Source organism: Ursus americanus, chromosome 23 (assembly GCF_024610735.1).
Source record: "Ursus americanus isolate L20-20 chromosome 23, mUrsAme1.1.p, whole genome shotgun sequence".
NCBI classification, from domain to species: domain Eukaryota; kingdom Metazoa; phylum Chordata; class Mammalia; order Carnivora; family Ursidae; genus Ursus; species Ursus americanus.
In genome coordinates this window covers 30,821,080-30,843,369 of record NC_142149.1, presented here as the reverse complement: position 1 = coordinate 30,843,369, position 22,290 = coordinate 30,821,080, and the positions used below count along the sequence as shown (strand labels likewise).

At 49.2% G+C, this 22,290-nt stretch overlaps 1 long non-coding RNA gene across 7 annotated transcripts; it reads left to right on the top strand.

Moving 5' to 3' along the window:
* The first annotated feature begins 11,766 nt into the window (after positions 1-11,766).
* LOC123777019 (uncharacterized) lies at positions 11,767-20,543 on the top strand. Of its 7 annotated transcripts, none has more exons than XR_015721321.1 (5): positions 11,767-13,048; positions 13,781-14,457; positions 15,738-16,370; positions 16,569-18,019; positions 19,633-20,543. It is a non-coding gene; the product is annotated as an uncharacterized LOC123777019 (long non-coding RNA). The 7 variants fall into 7 exon arrangements; XR_006775557.2 differs by having other exon boundaries at positions 13,781-14,034; positions 14,247-14,457; positions 15,738-18,019; positions 19,633-20,542; XR_015721324.1 differs by having other exon boundaries at positions 15,738-15,875; positions 16,261-18,019; positions 19,633-20,542.
* The last annotated feature ends 1,747 nt before the right edge of the window (positions 20,544-22,290 follow it).

Here is a 22,290-nt window from a genome sequence, read left to right as displayed (position 1 = left end):
GCACACCAGGATCTTTGGGTGTGAAAGGTGGGGGATCGTAGTGTGGGTGACAGATGGGGAGAAGCCTGGTCTGAGTGATGCCTAAGGTGATATTCGCATGATGTCTTAAGGTGAGGTTCTGCCAAAAGAAGAACCTGGGCCAAGGATTCAGGTGGCAATGATTTATAAAGGAACTGCTGTCAGAAGAAATCTACGGGGGAATGGCAGGGTAGGGAAAGGAAGAAACCAAGCAAAGGTGAGATTTCGGGTCCCAGCCTCAGCCGGATCCCATGGGAAATTACACTCCAGAATCTTACTACCTGAATCCAAGTTGCCAGGTGTTTATGGTCTCAAACCAGTCAGTCATTGGCTATCGGCTGCCGAGGGGAAAGCGTGAAATTCCCAGAGCGACGCAGCTCTGGTGCCCGAGGTCAATCCTCTGAAAGTTGGCAATGTAAGCTGTTAGTAGCTCAGTGCACAGCGTGGGCAGCGGGCATGCAGAGCTGGGGAACGAGATCCCAGAGGATCCAGGAGGGGTTTCCATGGAGTCACATTGAAGATGCCAAGTATTGTATACAAACGGCTCTCTAAGGGCTCTACCTCAGCAAGAAATCAGTGAAATGAATCCGCTTCCCACGACGTATTTAGAGCGGTGTTGGAGGAGGAAAACGAGAGGACACTCAGGTGGGTGCAGAGTTGGTTGAACAAACGTTTCGGAAGAGCAGGGAACGAATGGCTATTATTTGGAAGAACAGCTCCAGGAGCAGACCGCAGGACTCCACCTGGGGCCCGTGCTGCAAAACGTTCGCGTCCACATCTTAGAGGCCGATGGAGAGCTCATCCACGTAAATCCGCGCATTACCCTAAACTGAGAGGAAAAGTAATAGAACAAAGGGGCATAAAGTTGAGAAGGAGATTCCAATGAACGGATGGCTGTAAGATTAAAACTAAAAAGATAAAAAGGTAAATGTAATGTGAAGTTAATTTTATTGTGGTTATTTGTACAATGGAATAGTCCATGACCACTAAAAATAATGTCAAATAGTAATAAAATAATGACGTAAAATGTTCGTGATTATTTGGTTATAAAAGGACATTATAATGTTCATGGAAAACCTTTTGAAAGATGTTCTAACATGGCAATGCTGGGGCACCTGGGTGGCTCGGTTGGTTAAGCATTTGCCTTCGGCTCAGGTCATGGTCCCAGGGTCCTGGGATCAATCCCCGAATCAGGCTCCTTGCTCGGGGTGGTGGTGGGGAGTCTGCTTCTCCCTCTCCCTCTGCCCTTCCCCCCTGCTCGTGCTATCTTTCTCTCCCTGCCTCTCTCAAATAAATAAACAAAATCTTTTAAAAAATTTAAAAAAGAATGAAACTTGCCTTGCTGGCACCTTGATCTTGGGCTTTCCAGCCTCCAGAACTGTGAGAAAGAAATTTCTGTTGTTTAAGCCTCCAGTAGATGGTATTTCGTTATGGCAGCCTGAGCAGATAACACAATGTTCATGGATCAGAAGATTCAACAGCATTAAAATGTCAGACCGGTGCACCTGGCTGGCTGTCAGTGGAGCACGGGGCTCTTGATCTCAGGGCTGTGAGTTCAAGCCCCCCATTGGGTGTGGAGCCTGCTTAAAAAAAAGGAAAAGATGTCAGTTCGACCCCGATTGACCTAGAGATTCAGCACAATTCCAATGAAAATACCAGAAGACATTTTTATAGAAATTGGCAGGCTGTTTCTAAAATTTAAATGAAAATTCAAAGGACCTAGTGAGCCAAAGCAGCAAGGAAAAAGAGCAAAGTTGGAAAACTTACGCTATGTGATTTCAAGACCTTATGATACAGCTGCCGTAATCAAGACGCTGTGGTTTGGTGTAAAGAGAACTGTATAGATCAACGGAACAAATAAAAAGCCCAGAACCAGACCACCACGTATAGGACCAATTGAGTCTCAACGAAGCTGTCAAAGCATATGTTAAGATCAAGAACTTCTGTTCACCAAATGCCACTATCAAGAGAGTGTAAGTCAGAAGCCAATCCGGAGACCAAAATGATGCCGATAATATGAGCAGGGATATTTAATATAAATAGAATATAAAGAAAAGGAAAAAAGTGATCTAATGCTTAAAAAGGTAAAGGAGAGTGCTAAGAGATAATGAAGGTCATAACCGCAGGAAGCACCTATGACCTCAGGGCTGAGGAAAAAGGGAACAAGCAAGGAGCCTGAACCCCTCAGGGCGCTGGGCTGGCTCAGTGGGTGGCGTGTGTGACTCTTGATCTCAGGGTTGTGAGTTCAAGCCCCACATTGGATGGAGAGATTACTTAAGAATAATTTTTTTTTTATTTTTAAAGATTTATTTATTTATTTGAGAGAGAGAGAGAGCATGAGTAGGGGGTGAAGGGGCAGAGGGAGAAGGAGAAGGAGAGAAACAGACTCCCTGCAGAGTGCAAAGCCCGACCCAGGGCTCGATCCCATGACCCTGACATCATGACCTGAGCAGAAGTCAAGAGTCAGATGCTTAACCGACTGAGCCACCCAGGTGCCCCAGTTTTGTTCTTTTTAAGATTTTATGTTTGGGGTGCCTGGGGGGCTCAGTCCGTTAAGGGTCTGACTCTTGATCTCAGCTCAGGTCTTGAGCTCTGAGTTGTGAATTCAAGCCCCGCAACAGGCTCCTTGCTCAGTGGGGAGTCTGCTTCTCTCCGTCTCCCTCTGTCCCCCACTCATGTGTGCACTCTCTCTCTCTCAAATAAATAAGTAAATTAAAAAAAGAAAAAAAACTTAGAAGGAGAGCCCCGCAAGGCTAAGATTCAGATCTCTGAGGAGGAGGCATTGTCTGCTACTGCAGGAACGAAGGGAACGGCTGGAAAGTACCCCGTGGTAAACAAGCCAGGGCCTTTGTACGTGGCTCCACTTGGGTGTTCCATGCAAAAATATAACAACAGAAGAAAATAAGTAACTCTTCCTCTTCCAGCCTTGCAATGAGCCTCCAGGATCTTCTGCTGACAAAACATACCATCAAGCCAGCTGGCAAAGGAGAAACATCATCTTCAGAGTCCAGTTCCCGAATCACAAAGCAGAGCAAAGCAATCACAAAGGTAGTGAATTTACAACTGGCACGAGAGTGAACAGGCAAGCCGCAGAGAGTGGGAGAAAATATTTGTCATGTGTAAGCTGTCAAAGGAGTCGGATACAGAGTACAGAAGGAACAGGAAAAAGACAGACAACCCAATAGAAAAATAGGCGAAACACTTGTACATTACAAGAGAAAATTTCTCAATAGTCAATAAGTGTATTAAAATGTCATCCTGCAGGGGTGCCTGGGTGGCTCAGACGGTTAAGCGACTTGATTTCAACTCAGGTCGTGATCTCAGGGTCATGGGACTGAGCCCTGCATCAGGCTCCCTGTTCAGCTTGTCTTCCTCTCTCTCTGCCCCTCCCTGCCCCGCTCACATGCGCACTCTCTCTCTCTCTCAAATAAATGAACAAATCTTTAAAAAAATGTCATCCTGGAAATATATATTAAAACCACAGCGTGATACTACCATATACCCTCCAGAATGGCTAAAATGGAAGAGATCAGATATTGACTATGTCTCCGGTGACTTTGGTAAATTACTTATTTGTACTAATAGTTCTTCTCTACATCTTTTTGGGGGTTCTGTGTACCCAATTATGTTGCCTGTGCATAATGGCAATATGCTTTATGTATTTTGAAGTTCTGTTGTTAGCTGTACCAATATTCACGATAACGAATTTGCTCCTTTATTATTATGAAATGCCCCTTACCCCTGGTAATATTTCTGCTCTAAAACTTGTCTGACATTTTATAGGAACTCCTGCATTCTTTTGTTCAGTGTTAGTATGATATCTCTTTTCCCATGCTTTTACTTTTAATCTAAATTGTTCTTTATATTTCAAGTGCATTCGCTGCGGAGAGCATACAGTTGTGCCTTGCTTTCTTATCCAATCTGACAATCTCTGCCTTTTAATCGAGGTGACTGTTGAAGTGGTTAGATTTAAAGGTACCATTTTGCGATTTGTTTTCTATTTATGCCTCTATTCTGTGTTCCTTCCCCCCCTTTTGCTTTTGTATGAGATGAGTATTCTTTCTATGATTTCGTTTTATCACCTTTATTTCCTTATTAGCTAAACTTCCTTGTTGTTTTAGTGCTTGCTTGTAAACTGTAGACATTTAACTTATCACAGTTTACCTTCAAGAAATATTATACCACTTAACATATGGTGAAAGAACCTTACACCACTAGCCTTCCATTTCTCCCCTCCTGGTCTCGGTACTATTGCTGTCATACATTTCACTTCTACTTATACTAGAAACTCCACAATGTGCATTTATCAGTGTTCCTTTAAACTATAAATTACCTTTTAAGGAGACTTAAATAATAATAAAACAAGACTTTAAATTTACTCATGTATTTGCCATTTCTGGGGCTCTTCCTTTCTGTAAATCTAAATTTTCTTTTGATATAATTTTCATGCTGCCTGAAAAAACTACTTGAAGTCTTCATTGTCCTGGTGGCTTGCCGATGATGACTTCTCTCAGCTCTCCTATGTCTGAAAAGGTCCTTATTTTTTCATTTTTGAAAGATATTTTCTCTATGTATAGAAATCTAGGCTGGTAATTTTTTCCCTAACAAAGACGTCACTCCACTATCTTCTCATTTGCATTACTTACGATGAAAAGTCTGCTGTCATTCTTATCATCATTCCTCTGTATGGAACGTGTCTTTCTTTCCCTCTGGATGCTTTTAAGACTTTTTTCTTTATTGCTGGTTTTAAGTACTGTGATTATGATATGGCTGGATGTAGTTTTCTTCATGTTTCTCGTTCCTGGGGTTCATTCGTCTTCTTGTATCTGTGGGTTTATTATTTTCACCAAATTTGGAAAAATCGTAACCATATTTCTTCAGACTCTTGTCCCTCTCTCTCTCCTCTTCTTCTTGAATTCTAGTTACATGTATTTTTGATGTTATATCACAGAACACCGATACTGTTTTTATTGTTATATCTTCAAATTCATTAATTTTTTTCTTCTGCAGTAAGCCCACTCAGATTTATTTTTCATCTCTAGAAGTTCAACTTGGGTCTTATAAAATATTTTCCATGTCTACCCTTATTATAATCCCATTTTCCTTTACTTTCTTGGACATACGGAGTGGTAGCTATTTTAACACCCTGTCTACTAATTCTATCATTTGTGTCATTTCTGAATCTGTTTCTGGTGCTTGGTGTTTCTCTTGGTTATGGGTCATATATTCCTGCTTCTTTTTATGCTTGGTTATTTTTTAGTTTTTCCCTCTACCGTGCCCCAATGTGATTCCCCAACACTTCAACATGTTGACCCTAATTTTGTCTTGTAGAGTTATGTAATCTCCATGTTATTTGGGCCTAAGCACCTTTCCTCATAGCACTTTTCAAACCTTTTAAATGCCACATTCACTTGTGTGATCATTCCATCAATGTTTGTTTTCCTCACTGGTCTCCCTCTATAATACAGGCTCTAAGAATAACCACAGCCACCATTATACCCCAGCGTAGCACACAGGCCTGGTGCACAGAGGTCCTTGATAAGTATCTGTTGAACGAATCAATGAATGAATGCTTGGGTTTAATGATTGGCACCTATTAAGAATGCCACTCTGCTACCTGCCCTAAATTTGGATTTTGTAGTTTCATAGTTCAGCTCTTTCTCTTGAGACATGACAATCAGTCACAATGATAAGAAACCTTATTTGGGTCCTGATTCAAGTCAACAAAAAAAGTATGAGATAATCAGGAAAAGTTAGATATTGCCTGGGTATTTGATAATGCTGAGGAATTATTATTAGCTTTTTCAGGTTGAGCATGGTATAGTGACAATGGTTTTAAAAAGACCTTATTTACATATCTATATCTCTAGATCTCTATATATCTATACACACATATATACACATATATATCAATATTATATATATATACACACATTATTTTATATACATGTATATGCTGAACTCTTTATGGATGAAACTGTGTAATGTTTGGATTTGCCTCAAGTTATTGATGGGGAAGGAGGAAATGATGGGAGTGCAGGTGAAACAAGATTGGCCGTGAGTTAATAATGTTTGAATCTGAGAAAAGGATATATGGGGTTTATTATACTCCAAAATGTTTCCTTCAAAATGTTAACTTTTTTTTAATTTTTATTTTTTTAAGATTTTATTTATTTACTTGGCAGAGAGACAGCCAGCGAGAGAGGGAACACAAGCAGGGGGAGTGGGAGAGGAAGAAGCAGGCTCCCAGCAGAGGAGCCTGATGTGGGGCTTGATCCCAGAACGCTGGGATCACGCCCTGAGCCAAAGGCAGACGCTTAACGACTGCGCTACCCAGGCGCCCCTCAAAACGTTTATTTTTTTTTTTTTTTAAATCCAGCTGTTTGATTGGCTGAACCAAAGGTGCATGGACAGAGGTGAAATGGGTGTTCGGGATGGGAGGGCTTCGGGTTGGGAGGAAGTCAGAGGGTTTAAAGACCCAGGACCCTCCAAGCCATGGACAGGCTGCCCAAGCGGGGGTGTCTCTGACAAGGTGGGTGGCTTCTGAGGGCAGCCTCCCTTTCTGTTTGTTTGTCTCCTTATGTATTTGTCACCCAGTCCCTTCCATTTCCCTACACAGAGCAGCCATCATTAGGAGGCAAAGCTCACAGGCTAACTCAAACCAGCTCCAAAAAAAGCGCCCTTTAGCAACAAGCCTCGCTGCCTCGAGCTCACTAATCCTGGGCTCTTCCTTTCCCCCTTTTTGCAGGGGCTTCTGGGAGGGCCCCTCTGAGCAATGCTACTGAGGCCCAGCCCAGGCCCCCGCCACTGTTCTCAGATCGCTGGTCCTGGATGCTTCTGCGGGCCTGGAGGGAATGAGTGCTCCTGCTCAGAGCCTCCTCCTCCATTAATGCTGCACCCCCATATCACCTTTCTGCGGGCCGCTCGCCCAGAACACAGAAGGCCCCTACTTCTGTAAGATCTGACCGGGACTACTGGGTGTTTTAGGCAAATGAGGTCATCCAGTGGAAAATTTTATCTTAACTTCCTCTGGGTCCTCCTGTGTAAACAGCAGTCTACATTTAGCTCTGTATATTATATTGTAGTTGCTTCTGGCGGGCCCCTCCCCCCCAACATCCTCCTTGTTTGGCGGTGAAAGCTGAGAGCACGTGGGCATTTTGAGGGCGCACAGGCTGTTAATATGCTTGGAGTACCAGAACTTTGACACCACTAGACTAAATTACAATGAAAAAAAAAAAAAACACCGAAGAAATGATATTTCCACGTAAAACTTTTCACTTAGATATTAAAGCAAAAACTCTTGATGGGTTTTCTAATTTGAAGGCCAATAATCATTTTCCATTTTAAAAGTGAAGCAACCCATTTACAAATTCTTGGAAAATACAAAATAAGTACAAAATCTAGCCTTGGTCCCATCGTCCAAACACAAGCATGAGTACGTTTTTGTCCATTTTATGCCACCCGTCGTTTTTAACCCACAGTCCGCATCATCTTGTGCCGCTGGTGGCCCGTCTAGTGTGCACAGCTTTCTAGGTAACTGTCCTTTCCAGCTCTGCTCTAAAATGCCTCCGAGTTACGGCGCGCTCTTCTTGAGAGACGGCCTGCCAGATGGTTCCCTAGAAGATGCTCCGAGTTGCTCTCTTTCTTCCCCTATAAATGGGCAGATGGGCTGTTTCCATTTCTACTGTTTTGCTTTCGCTATTATAAATAACACCACAGCAAACATCTTTTTCTGTATCTGGAGCACTTTCCTCAGGATCCAACCCCAGAAATGAGATTTCTGAGTCAAAAAATGATGGATGTTTTTCTGGCTCTTGACTCATTTAGCCAATTTGCTTTTTAAAGATTTTGTGTGAATTGACACTCCCACGGGAGTCCTGATTGGATCTTCAAATTTTGAGTGACACTGTCCCGCACTTTCTAGAGTACTGATTTTCCTGCCCAGATACAAACTTTAAAGGTTCTGACACCTACAACAATATCCCCTCCTCTTTCAGACCTTCTGGCTCTTTCTGAAAGATGTTAGCGGTCTTGGGCTGCAGTATACACTCGCCATCCGTCCGCCCTGGTTCTGCTCCCAGTCTTGTCTAAGGCCATCAGGGGTCATTCCCGTCTTTCCTCCCGGGGACCTGTCTAAAGGTCCTACAACAACTCAGAAACCAGCCGCCCATGGGGGACCCTGCTTGGTCTCTGCTTCAGTCTGTGGCCACATTTGGGTTCCTTCTGCTGCTTCGCAGAGTCTGGCGGACCTGGAGCCATGAACACTGAGCGAGGGGTGAAGAGCTCACTTTGTCCCGGGTCGGCTTGCTCACCATCCCTCTCCCCCTAGGCTAGGAAACGAAGCTGGTGGCAGGTTTGCCAACTTCAACTCCCCCTGGAAGGAGGGAAACAGCCTCTCACTCACCCCCTGCTTCTTTTGATACTAAGAGAGAAAGAAAAAAGAGAGATGAAAATATTTACAAGTATCTGATCTTCCCCTCATCTCCTGGAAGGCACGTAATAGAGAAAAGCAGACAGACATCTGTGAGCATTTAGAGAACGGAAAAAGAAACAAGCAGGTTTCAGCCGGAGCCCGTCAGGTGGTTCACAGCGGCCGCGGAGGGAAGGGGGAGGATGGGGTTTCTGTCCTGATTGTGTCATCCGGTCTGGCCACCAGGGAGGGACAGTGGCTGTGGACGCAAGCGGGGAACGTGGTGGGGTGCGGGAGGGCTCCTCAACTGTGATTCCACCTTACTTTGAGAGTGAAAGTCTCGTGGCAAAAAGTTCTTCCGCGGCAGAAATGTGGGGGTCTTGAAGATGCCAGAAAAATGAAGACGGGAAAGACGAGAGCGTGCATGGGCCCAGAGAAGAAGGCCCGTGAGGTAGAGAGGAGCACAGTGGGTCCGGGTAGGAGCCTGGGAAGTAAACGAGGCTGGTGGTGACGATAATGACCATGGCATTGATGACCATTGACGATAATGACCATGGCCACCATTTCTCCAGGACTTCTTATGTCCTGGCCACTGTCCAAAATGCTTTCTACAGATTAACCGTGTACTCCCCACTACAGACTTCCACGGAAATGATGACGTCTGCCCTGATTTATGGATGAGGAAGCTGCGGCACAAGAGTGGAGACCATGGGGCCGATAGGTTGCGTCTGTGAATAAACTGGGGACGATTGGATGAAGAGAGCCTGAAGGAATGGAAGAGAAAGGAGGAAGGCATGGTGAGAATCTTCCTGGGTGTCCAGTCATCCAGGCCCCAAACCTGGAGTCTCCCTGGACTTCTCCTCTCCTCCCTCTCCTGTTATTCACCGAATCTCCCCGCTGTCCAGTCCATGGCTCGGCACCAGCCCCACCGCCCAACATTTCGCTCCCCGTGTCTTGCCTGGATGGTTGCACTAACTTCCCCACTGGCGAGCCACCTTCAGATTACTTACACAGAGAGTGGTCAGGAAAGGTTCTTATATAGAGTGTTCAGGAAAGACCTCTCTGCTAAGATAAACAGAGACCGAATGAAGTGAGGGTAGGAGCTCTGTGATGGCCGGGGGTCAGAGCATTTCCGGAAGAGAGAACAGTATGTGTAAAGGCCCTGAGGCAGAATCCTGTTCAGCACCCTGCAGCATTAGCAAGGAGGCCAGGGGGCCTGAGCGAAGTGAATGTGCGGGTAGGACATGAAGTCGGAGGAGAAGCTCTGGGTAAGATTGCATAAGGCCCTATAGACTGTTGAAATCTCTTCTTAGTGAGGAGGGAAACCTTTGTTTTCAGCAAAGGAGTGACATGACTTGACTTTTTTTAAAAAAAGATTTTTATTTATTTATTTGAGAGAGAGAGAGAGACAGAGAGCACTAGCAAGGGGAGCAGCAGAGGGAGAGGGAGAAGCAGGCTCTCTGCTGAGCAGGGAGCCTGATGTGGGGCTCGATCCCAGGATCCCAGGATCATGACCTGAGCTGAAGGCAGATGCTTAACCGACCGAGCCACCCAGGTGCCCCGACTCTCTCTGCTTCTATGTGGAAATTCCTGCAGGGGAACATGGGTAGAAGCTGGGAGACCAGTTGGGAGATGATCACGGCCTGGACTGGAGGTAGTAGCGGGGAATTCAAGAAGTGGTCAGATTCTGGCTACACCGTGAGGGGAAGGCTGACCGGATTTGCTGGTGGACAAATGTCAGGTACGAAAGAAAGAGAGGCAGTAGGATGCCTGGAGCAGCTAGAAGTCTGAAGTCGCCATTTATTTGGTGAGAAAGAGGGAGAAGAGGGAGTCAGGAGCTCCACATGGACTTGTCAAGTTAGATGACGCTAGGATCTCCAAGTGGGGTTGGTGAAGAGGCTGCTGGGTGTGTGTCCAGAGTTCGGGGGCAGGGGGACACTGAGACATGAACGTGCATCATCAGTGTCTTAAGGTGAAATTCTACCAAAAGAAGAGCCTGGGCCAAGGAGGAGAACCAGCAGTGAGTGGAAAGAAGAAGGTGTTGCAAGGGGCAGGGATTGCTCCTTCACCTGAGTCACTCTGCTAACGAGCAGAGTGTGGAGGCCTGAGGATGAAGCACTGGGCAGAGGCCGCAGGTGACCAGGACAAGGGCGGGACACTGGCCTGAGTGGTGGGCACGCACACCTGAGCGAGTGGGTTCCAGAGCTCACAGAAGCAGAGGAAGGGGAGTTGCTGAGCATATTTCAAGAAATTTGGGGTGGGGGAGGCCAGCAGGAGTGGGATGCAGAGTCAACTTGGCTTTTTAAAAATATATATGGGAGATGTTTCAGCATGTTTGTGGTTCACAGATAAAATCCAGCAAAATGGTCAAAATTGATAATGCAGGTCAGACTCTCCCCAAACGTAACTTTTCCCCCTTTTCTTTATTGCACAGCTTGGAGCATTGATCAAGGCGGTTAGTAATTGTTTGTGGTGGACGCTTCTGTGAATGTCTCTGGCATTTATTTCCCCTTTAGGCAAAGTTGTTTCCCCTCTAAATATGCCCATGGAACTAGACTGGATCCATTTAATGATGAAAATGCTTTGAAAAAACGAATCCCTGACTCTGGTCCGCAGGATCCTGTCGGCGATTGTCTCATCACTGACTTCGGAGGTGTCAGCTGAATCAATAACAACAGTTATATTATTGAAAGCTAACTGTGTGCTTAACATGAATTATCTCCTTCAAGCATCTCTGATATACAGAATATTGATGATCTCCGTTCAGTGATGAAGGAACTGAAGCTTCAGAAGTTAAACCATCTGTATGCCCAGGGCGTCGTGGAGCAAGATTTTATATTTAAGTAATCTTTACATCCACCGTGGGGCTGGAACTTACAAGCCCGAGATCAAGAGCCAGCCAGGCGCCCCCAGATCCCATATTCTTAACCACAGCGCCCTAGAGACGAGTCGGCTAGAGGGGCTGGTGCAGGCCCCCGCGGCTGCCGGCAGGAGGCGGTGTAGAGAGGTGGTGGCCTCTTTCTGCCGGGCTGAGCCGCAAGCGGGGCCCGCCAGGCGGCGGCGCAGCTCCCCACGACCCGCTCCCCCGACGCAGCCCTCGCGGTGCTGCCGCGCTCCCAGCTGCCCGGCTGGGCGACACCGGCGGAGCTCGGGCAGCAGGGGGCGCTCTCCTGTCACGAGAGGCGGCTAGAACAGGCAACAGCTCCAGGCTGCGGAGAAGCGGAGGAGAAAACGGGCCCTTCGCCCCAACTCACCGCCCCCCACCCCGCCCCACCAACAGGGCGTTCGGCCTCCTCGGCCCCTTCCCCATCAGAACGTCTTGCTGTGCTGTTGGCCAAGCTAGTTCACGGGGGTGGAAAGAACCTCTCCCTGGACGATCTGTGAAAAATCTCTGCCCTGGTGACAGGTCCCCGGCTAGGGGTGGGATACAGATGGGAGGTCCTGGAGGGGAGCGAGGGGTGTGGATGTGAAACTAGTGGGCCCGGAGCGGGGGCACCAGCCAGCTGAAGCCCTTCGGTCTGCCCCGGAGCCCAGTTATGGGTTTCTAGCCCAGCGCCCGGAATGGGGTGCAGGTATGCGACGCGGAGCTGGCACTCAGCAGCACGGGCTCTCCTTCCCAAGTTCCTTTCTGAGCTCCCAAGCCGCAGAACCGCCGAAACACGAATTCCCGGGTGGGAAAACATAGTCCCTTATCTGCTGGGATGCAGCAAAAAAGGAAGCGCCGTCCTGTGACTTTGAAGTGAATGTCACAGGAAGAAGGGCTCAGAGGGAGCAGGTGCAGTTAACCCTTCCCCATCGTCCTACACCCCTTCTCTGAGGACACCACTGGCCATTCGCTGCTCTGGTGGCAGGGGAGGAGCAGCCAGCCCCGGGGAGGGCCAGAATCAAAAAGGAAGCCATGTGGTGGGCGCCTGAGCCCTGGCGCCACCGCAGCTGTCAGCTGCTTGTGACGGCTCCTGCCCTGCCCAGAGGCGCCCTGGCCGCAGAGTGGGGGCTGGGCCGCAGCTGCTCCCGCCGGGGGCAGGCACTTCTTAGCCGCCTCCAGGACCCATGGCCCCAGACCCAGGAGCAAAGATGAGAGGGAGGAGGAGGAGGAGGAACCGGATGCTCCCCTTTTCTAAGTGATTCCAGATTTGGCTTGGCTGTGTGGCCTCTGCCCCCGCGCCTACTGATTAAGTCCAGCCTCCCCAGGGCAGCTGCTCCCTGGGAGTCCCAGAAGCAGCTGTGGGTGGCAGGAAGCAACCAGTGTCCTGGCATTGCCCCAGATGCAAATCGAGCCCTTGGTATGGCAGCCTGGGCCTTCCGTCTCCACCGCCCCAATCTGCTCAGAATCAGAGGAGACACACTTGGAGGGGTATAGAAAACCCTGTCCCTGCTGCAGATTCTTCGTGTTTCCCTTTGGGGAGTAGCCCCTTCCGAGCTGTTCTGATGTGTTTGGAGCTGCAAATATTCTGCCCCGCATCAGCCAAGCACAGCTGTACTTTCTGTGCATTAGAGCTGAAGAAACGCAAGCATCCAGCGTGCGACAAGTAAGGACCAATCGCCTGCTGGAGAGGGAACTAGAGCAAGACCTCGAGGAGGCAGCCTCGCCCTCCAGGGCCTTGCAGTCTAGCTGAAGAGGTGAGGGACCATGTAAGTCACAGTTTCAGCCGCCGCAGAAGGGATGTCACAGGTCCCTACGTGCCTAATTACCAAATGAACGGCTCCTACAGTAATTGCTCTCCCGGCCAGGGGAGAGAGGGGGTGCTCCAGGCCCATGCGCTCAGGTTGGGGCGGGGGGAGGAGGAGGGAGGTGAGGGATGAGGGGAGGCCTGGATCTGAGTTGCTTCTGGAAGGCTGACGACACTGGATATTATTAAAAGGATTCATGATTCTTTTTTGCTTTGGAAAAGGACTAACTATCCTTTCCAGATTAGTGCCTGTTTCCAGGGCACTGCCCCTCACATCTTCAGGGTGCCCAGGAAATGTAATTTGATAAATAAGAATGACATTTTATGAGCACGTGCTATGTGCCAATCATTGTGGGGGGTGGGGGAGCGTATGAAAAAAATTATTTCTGATATTTACAATGACGATTATTGGAAGATTATCCCCTACACTGACCTACAGATGAAGCAAATGGGGTTCAGGGAGTGTAGATATCTTGCCCAAGGTCAAGGAGGTAAGTCAGAGCGCAGCCAGGATTTGAGAGGCTTGGATCTGAGGGGACCCAGTCAGTAGCTATTTCCTGAAGACTTCCCCATGAGTGTCTCATTGGCTGCCTTCAAGAAGACCTGGTCTCTTGGAGCCCCCCTAAAACACTGCATGGATTGAGGACCCAGCTTTGATATTATTTTCTTGTCTTTTTTTTAGGATAAGGGAAGAGAAGTCCAAATAGATATTGTTACTGCTGAGAGAAACACAACACTAGGAAGGAGAGTGCCTGGAGGTTCGGGAACCGGGCAGAGGGTCTGAGCCAGACAAAAACTGGCAGAGGGCGGGGATCTCTGTGACTCAGAGGCCCTTGGGGAAAGTGAATGGACTCGCCCCACGCCCGCCCAGGCTTCCTGTCCATCCTGGACGCTCTCTTCCCTCCCTCTCCGCTGGTACCCACGGACGTGTTGCCGGTGAGCTTGACTCCAGCTCCTGGAGGAAATGGAAACCCCCGCCCGTCCAGCCACCTCCCCGTCCTGCCCACGAGGTCTTAGCTGCAGAGGATGGGCCAGGGGGAGGTGGCACCTGGTCCAGCTGCATACACAGGGCATGCTCTGACCTGCTAGCTGGCAGAGTGCTGTGTAAATCTCTCCCTTCCCTCTGCTCTGCTCTCTTGACTCTACAGGAATGAAGTGATTAACTCCCGTCTCCTACTCCCTGCGGCCACGGAATCTCATCCACTTGGCTCTCGATGAACCTTCTCGAAGCCCCTATGGTCTAAGATGATATCCATGTTCCCAATTGTGAAAATAAAACCAACGTGTTCCAGGAAAAAAAAAAATATATATATATATAGACATAAAGAAGAGACCCATGAGTCATCCACTACTCCAAAGGTAACACAGTGACATGTAGGCGTGGCCGGGTGGGAATGTTACATGTTTTTATTTTTTTTTATTTTATTTTTTTTTTAAAAGATTTTATTTATTTATTCGATAGAGATAGAGACAGCCAGCAAGAGAGGGAACACAAGCAGGGGGAGTGGGAGAGGAAGAAGCAGGCTCACAGTGGAGGAGCCTGATGTGGGGCTCGATCCCATAACGCCAGGATCACGCCCTGAGCTGAAGGCAGATGCTTAACCGCTGTGCCACCCAGGCGCCCCTAGGGAATGTTACATGTTTTTAAAACGGCTTTGATGAAACTACTCCCAACTTTTTTTTTTTTAAAGATTTTATTTATTTATTCGACAGAGATAGAGACAGCCAGCGAGAGAGGGAACACAAGCAGGGGGAGTGGGAGAGGAAGAAGCAGGCTCATAGCGGAGGAGCCTGATGTGGGGCTCGATCCCAGAACTCCGGGATCACGCCCTGAGCCGAAGGCAGACACTCAACGACTGAGCCACCCAGGCACCCCGACTACCCCCAACTTTGTATCCTATTCAATCACTTAGATTTTCTTCGAATTATTTATAAAGTTTTCGTGAGCATCAGTTTAACGACTATAAGATTCTGTCTTATGGCTGTGTCATAATTTATTTAACTCCGATATGACTAACTATCTGAGCGGCTCTGGCTTTTTGCTACTATAAGTCATATCACAGTGGACATATTTGTGCATAAATATTTTTGACATTTTAGTTTATAGCCTTAGGATGGATTCCCAGAAGTGGAATTATGAGGCCAAGAGTACGAGCATGTTTAAGGCTCTTGATATATTTTCCAAATTGCTTTCCAAAAGGGTTATATTAATTTACACTTTATTAGGAGTCTATAAAAATGTTCAACATGTCACACTTTCCAGCAATCAATACACTCTGTTACAAATTAGGTTTTAACTATGCAAGTCTACTCTCCTTGTAAAACCAAACGGTACAGGTCAGGCTAACGCTGTCTTTGATCATGTCCTCATCTGCTCCCCTCCTCATTCCCAAGTGGGTGCCCAGGGCTTCCTGGGGGCTGGAAGTTCTCCCGGGTCCTTTCCTGTATCGTTACGTACACTGACTCAGGGTCCTATTTGATTACGTATACCTGTTGGTATCTTCAAAAATATGTTCCCTTTCCTTTTCTCCACCTAGAGTAGAGGTTGGCACGCTTTTTCTGGAAAGGGCCACAGAGTCAGTATTTTGGGCTTACGGGGCACAGTCCACTGTTGTCCTGCAAAGCCACCATCCTCACAGGTGGTGCGTAAGCACACGAGCATGGCTGTGTGCCAATAAAGCCGTTGACCCAGAGAGCCATTGGGCTGGATTTGGCCTGCAGGCTGTCGTTTGCTGACCCCTGTTCTGGACTATGAAATTCCTTGGAGCAAGCGTCAGGTGGGTGCCCCGGGCCCCTGGAATGGGGTTCTGCACAGTTAGGGACTTGAGGATGACGAGGTGGAGGTCTGACATTTTCAACATTGAACTTGGGGCTTGAGATGGTAGAAGGGGTGGGGAGGCGTCATTCTGCATGACCTCCTCTCTACTCCTTGCACCTTGGCCCTTTGTGGGGGAAGAAGGGGAGGAAAACGAAGAGACATTCGCAAGTGCTTGAGTTCCTTGGGCCCTGGGAGTGGGAGATGAAAGAGGGAGATGAAAGAGTGCGCTGTAACCTTTCTCCACCCTTGCTCGTCTCCCTCCTCGGGTCCCAAGCCCCATTCTTCCTCTGTGGTCAGACAGGAAAGGTGCCTACCAGGCAGGGTAACAGTCAGGGCCTCAACAGTGTGACTACAGGCAGAAGAAGAATGATAACCGGCATCCGAGAGGCATTGACCACACACCAGAGCCCTGCAGACTCCCAGGAATCCAGCAAGAACAGTGTTCGACGCTGAGGTCAGTGCTATGCTTATTCCCATCACGTAGAGGAGGACGGAGAGAGGGGAGGTAACGTGCCGAGGCTTTTACAGCTGCTCATGAGTAGAGCAAAGGATCTGAACCCAGGGCCTCGTCTCCTGCCCAGTGCTCTGAGCACCTCTGTGGCAGACCTGCCCATTGGCCTGTTCGATACCCTTTCTACTCCCTTCTCCTTAGTGCCGAGACCGCGGATAACACGTCCAGCTGACAAACTAGTCTCCAGTCTCCTTCGTGGCGACATATGGTCAATGAGATGGAAGTGGGAGCTCTTTGGTTCTCTTTCCTGCTGCTCAGAATGAAACATGGTGACTGGTGCCCCGGCAGCCACGATGAAGCCACCCCATGGACAGAAGCCACATGTTGCTGGTGGTGGAATGGAAACATGGGAGGAGCCTGGCTGCCTTGTGCTGCCTTCTTCTTCTTCTTCTTTTTTTTTTTTCTTGTAACACGAGAGAGATAAATCTCTATCTTGTTTAGGCCACATTGATCAGGTCTCTCTTACAGGAAGATAAATGCAATTCCTAAGTGTTAAAGCCTCGGAGAAGGTCTGTAGCTTGCAGGTCTTACAGTGCTCACCAGATTTGCTAAGAGGAGTCCGTCCGGCAGGCTCCGAACACATGTCTCTTACCCTGTCCCCCTGTTCCAGAGTCATTCCATGCACTGGTGCACAAGGATAAAAATGTGGGCCAGGGGTTGAACAGCATGCAACCCCGGGGGAAGGGGAGGAAGTGGGTTAAAAGGAGAAGAAAGAGCCCCTAGGGGGAGGGAGGGGTTTTCCTTCTCAGCTTTGAGAGGGGTGGCCACGCAGGGCCAAGAGCAGGCTGGGGGCTTTGCCCTGAGAAGCAGGATCCCAAATTACCCATGGATCCTGAACAGAGGAGATGACCCACCATGGCCTGAGACAAAGGACCATCGTTCCTGTGTTCCTGGTCCCCATGGGTAGACCAGTGACCCGCCCCTCCCTCCCTCCACTGTCCAGCGCGCTAACCGTGAGGCTACTGTCTGGTCCATCTGTCGCCAAACCTGGGGGGCTTAGGGTCATCCGGGGAGGCCAGCCATGCAGAGACCCAGGGCAGGATCTAACTCTCACCTCTAAAAGCACAGACTTGCATCTGTTTTCATCCCCGTGCTCTGGTCTCCACGCGGGGAAACAACATCGTCCCAGGAGAGACCCCCAGTTCAAGATTCTCAGCATTCCAGAGAGTAAAGATAGAACTTTTCTCTCAAGTCGTGGTTTTAGGGTTCCACCGGCAGATAGCTACTCCGCTCCCAGTAACCCAGAAATGGCATAGGGGTGTCCTCGGGGGGAAGTCTGGGGCTCAGGTACTCACTGGTCAAGGCCATCTGAGGCCTTGGTGAGGGGGGTGAGGGTCTCGGTAAACCCATCCCAGGGGAGGACGAAGACACGGTGGAAGGTTTGGTTCTCCAGAAACGAAGAGGAGAATCCTGACAAACGCCTTTGGAGGTGGCCGCACTGGGAGTTCACCTTGAAAGAAAGTTGCCGCTGAGGTCACACACTTCACCTTGTCCTCTGCCGAGCGAAGCACTTCCCAGCTTCCCTCAGACGTCTCCCTATCAGGACCATCTGCAGATTTCCCTCCAGTGGGCACATTGGCTGCAAAGATAACGTAGGTATTTTCAGTCGGCCCGGAGCGGGAAAGATAAGGGGGGGGGAAGCCGGGGAAAACTTGATCGAGTGACCGAGATAAATGGACTGTATCACAGGAAATCGAAATGCAAAAATAAGGATTGGGAGCAACTGAAATATTTAAAAAGATAGAGAAGGGCGGGCGTGTGAACGGAGCGGCCTTACCCCTTCCTCGCCCGAGCTCCTAAATATTGCAAAAGAGAATAGAGTGGAGAGAATCTCAGAATAGAAACTAGCCATTAAGGGAGACAGAATGACAGGGTTTGGCTTACAAATGGGATGATAATTAAGAAAGGAGGAGAAATAAGAGGGGCTTGGGGTTTGATTCCTCGCCTCTGGTCTCCCTTAGGTTACGCGTCAGAGAGAGCCCTTTCCTGGGTTGTGGTTCTGCCTTCCCGAGGCCCTTCTCCGGCCGCCCCCCGGAGGGGACACGAAGGAGCTGAGCGCTGGGCCTTCTTGGCCGAGAGGCACGAAGAGTGTATGGGTTAGAAGCGAGCCTCTGGAGCCGAGAGGCCCAGTGGTTCTCGAGTAGCTTACATAACACAGGCCTTTCCTTCTCTCCTAAGTCACCATCCGAGGCGAGCCTTCCTCACAGTCACACGGACCCAAGCTCCTGCCCCCAGGCCTTGGTTCTGTCCACAGCGGTGAGGCTGGGCTGCCTGGTTCCAGCCACAGGGAAAGGGAAAGAGTACAGAGAAGGCACCTCTGTGTATCCCAAGGCTCAGGCCAGGATGCCGCGCCCCTCGAGGGCGGCCGGGTGCCGGTGGGCAGCCGTCTGGGGAGAGCGGCCCCGTCGGTCTGGGGCCTGGGCTTCTTCCCTCAGGCAGGCACGCCCCGGGGGCGAGCTGAGTCTGCTCCTCATCGGAACAAGCCAGGTCTGGTCACAGACGTGCCTGTGAAGGTGCGGGGCCTCCTTCCCAACCCCCTGCAAATGGTCAGCCCCTGCCCACCTCCTCCCTGCTCCAGCCCGGGCTGCAGGAGGCCAGAATGCTCCCCCCTGCTCCTTGTGGGTGGGAAGCATTTCTGCCCAGTCTCCCTCTTTGATCCTTCCAAACTGGGAGTGAAAGCTCGCGGGGAAGGACACCGGATTAGAGCACCGGCACCGAGCAGGGCAGGCTGGAGCTCTGGACGGCCTCTGGGCTCAGCAGGGGAGCGCAGAGCGCAGGGCACCCCGTTCTGTCCGTGGTGAGGGGATGTCTATTGCATGGGCAGGACAGGGGCTGGGGGAGTCATCCACCAGGCCCCCGGGGGCTCGGCGCCAGCCTGCTCTTCCTCAGGGCAGTTGTCCAGGGCCACACGGGCGCTGAGTGTCAGGTGCGGGCAGCTGCTGCTGAGCCAGGGGACCGGTCTTCCCAGCATCTGTCCCCCCGGCACGGCCACCTCCTCCGTCAATACGCACAGCACCGGGCAAGCCAGATCTGATGGCTTCAGCCCTCCCAAACAGAACCTAATTCCCCTCTCTGGTTTTAAGGATAAAAATCGCTGCATAAAACGCCTGAATGATTCAGAGGGCACGGGAGAGCTTATCTGCTTTTTCCTTCATATCATCAGCTTGGCATTTCTTGAAACAATGAAACTATTTTCTTTCTTTAGACATGAAACATGGCCTCAGAGACCGTGCCTTGCAATCAGAAGACCCAGGCTCCCTTGGGGCCTCCGTGAAGAGCTCATCCTGGCCCCGGATCTCTCCTCAAGGCATTTCTCCCGACCGACCTGGGAGCGTGCGGGTCTCAGGAATTTGCAAGAAAGAATGTATTTAGGCTGGAAGAAGACGCTAATTCTAAAGACATCGGCTACTCCCACTACCCCCTGGCTCCCACGGTTCGGGGGGGCTGATGTGTCCCCCGAGCTCACCACCTAACTTGTTTCTGCTGAAATCTGTAGGCTCATTTAGACACAAAACCTTGAAGAAACCTATGTCCCGAGTCCCAAGAGTACACCTCGTCTCCTCCCTGTCCTGGTCAGTCCGGCCTCTTGTCAGGACACTTTCTCGTCAATCTGAACATTTTGAAATTTAGAGGATAAAGCTCTCTTCTTTCTTTTTAAAAGGTAGAGTTTAGGGGCGCCTGGGTGGCTCAGTCAGTGAAGGCTCTGCCTTCGGCTCAGGTCATGATCCTGGGGTCCTGGAGCAAGCCCCGCATTGAGCTCTCCTGATAGAGTTTATTTTCCACTCTCTATAGAAGTCATGCAGTTCAGTATGAAAAAGGGACAATATGGGGGCTCCTGGGTGGCTTAGCTGTTAAGTGTCGGCCTTTGGCTCAGTTTATGATCCCAGGGTCCTGGGATCGAGCCCCGCATCAGGCTCCCTGCTCGGCGGGAAGCCTGCTTCTCCCTCTCATACGTCCCTTGCTTGTGTTCCCTCTCTCGCTGTCTCTCTCTGTCAAATAAATAAATAAAATCTTAAAAAAAAAAAAAAGACAATATGGAGCAACCAGGTGATTGAATGAGCTGGGCTTGGTAGGGTGTAAGCAGAAAGCAAAGTTCTTCTCCCCTGACTCCCCCTGCACACTGGCTCTCAAGATTCATTTCCCCTCTCTCTTGCTTTTTGGATACTCCCAGGTACTAATGAAAAGTCTCATTTCTTCTGGTAATAAACTGTCAATCAAGTCCAGTCTCCCATGAAACTCTTGTGCAGTGTGTGGCGTCTCCCCTCCCTAAGCTTGGCCTGGGGGTGCAGGGTGTGGTCAGCTTCTTCTCTGTTTTCTCCCTGCCCTTCCCTCCATCCCTACTCGGTGGGCTGTCTCTGCCTCAGCCAGTGTGGAAGAAGACTGGGGCAGAGATTGAAGGGTCTGGCTAGATCTTGGTTGACCGGAACAGTTGTCACCTGGTGTCCTCTGGGATGTGTTTCTCTTTCGGGTTCTTTGGAGACACCAGCTCCCCAGAGACCAGAGTCCCAGAGCAAATGTCAGATGATGTCTGAGAAAGTACCGTAAGGGCCAAAGCTGGCAGCCCATGTGCAAGAATGGCCACCCAAAAATAGGTCTTAGGTAGGGAGACAAGCTGATTGGCAAGCCATGAAAGGTCAGCATGGGAGATTATTCCTGTGGAGTCTGGGCTAGAGGTGGATTATACGGGCCACACAGCTGGGTTTAAAGGAGCCAGGCTGGGAAGAATAGCATGTTGCTGGTCTCATCAAGGTCATTGTCTTCATTGTCGCCAGGATTGTCATCGTCAACAACAGCATCCTAAAAGGTGGGGAAGGATGAGTTTCTTTGTGGAATTAGGAAACCCCTTAGGGGACCACCTGCATTAAATGTGGCTTTTTTCTTATCCTCTTCCTCTGCCTGCTAAGGAAAGGAACCTTCTGGGCCCCCACTACTCTCAATGTGCTCTTAGAGCACGGAGTGGTAGGAGGCCTCTTTCTGTTAGTGCCCCGAGGTGGGACTTGCCTCATACCTCTTCTCCACTGCTTTCTCCCTATAAACGAGGGACGAAATCAACACCAGAACTCGGCCTCCACTTAGAAGCCTAACTCACGTCTTGTTCGTCATTACAAAGGCAGAAATGCATCTCATCTTGCATTGTCTTCTCAGAACTTTCCACTCGCTTGGTCAAGTCTATTAGGACTCTTCCTAAAGCTTTAAGTCTCAGATAACAAGAAAACCCCAATTTTCCAGAGATATTTACTATTCTCAATTCAGATTTTTTTCTTTCTTCTTCTCACCCAAATTGTCCAGGGGGCAGAGTAGGGGTGGGTTAGGAAAGAGACAGATCAATCTAAAATGTCGAGGCCGACGGCTAATGGCCTTTAGATTGCCAAGATTGAGTAAACAGAGTTAGCACACTGATTCAACATATTAATTGTTTGTTAACCTTTGCATAACCTTTAGGAAGCCTGTGAATGTGGACTTAAAACCCGGAGTACACCCGAGGTATTCCCGTGGCACAGCCCACTTTTGCAAGGTGTTAAAACTCATTAATTTTCTGTTGAAGCTGGACAGGAAAGGGGAGTTTGGAGGAACAAAGCATACCAAATAGAGCACTAATCCAGCAAATTAACGTCTGCAGAAGGCTCTCTCCTCGGCTTGTGGAAATATCCATTTGTTACCTATATAAGCTATAATTACATAAAATGTGAGCCATCGCGAGATGGAGTATGATTTAAGGGTTGAGAGAGCAAACATAATAACAATAGCGTAATACTAATAGCCGTCATTTGCTCTAATGATGTCAGCCCTTGGCTAACGCCCCTGTCTCGGGCTCTCTGAGCACATTGGCCATATTCATTAAATGCTCTTGCTGTGAGGGTGT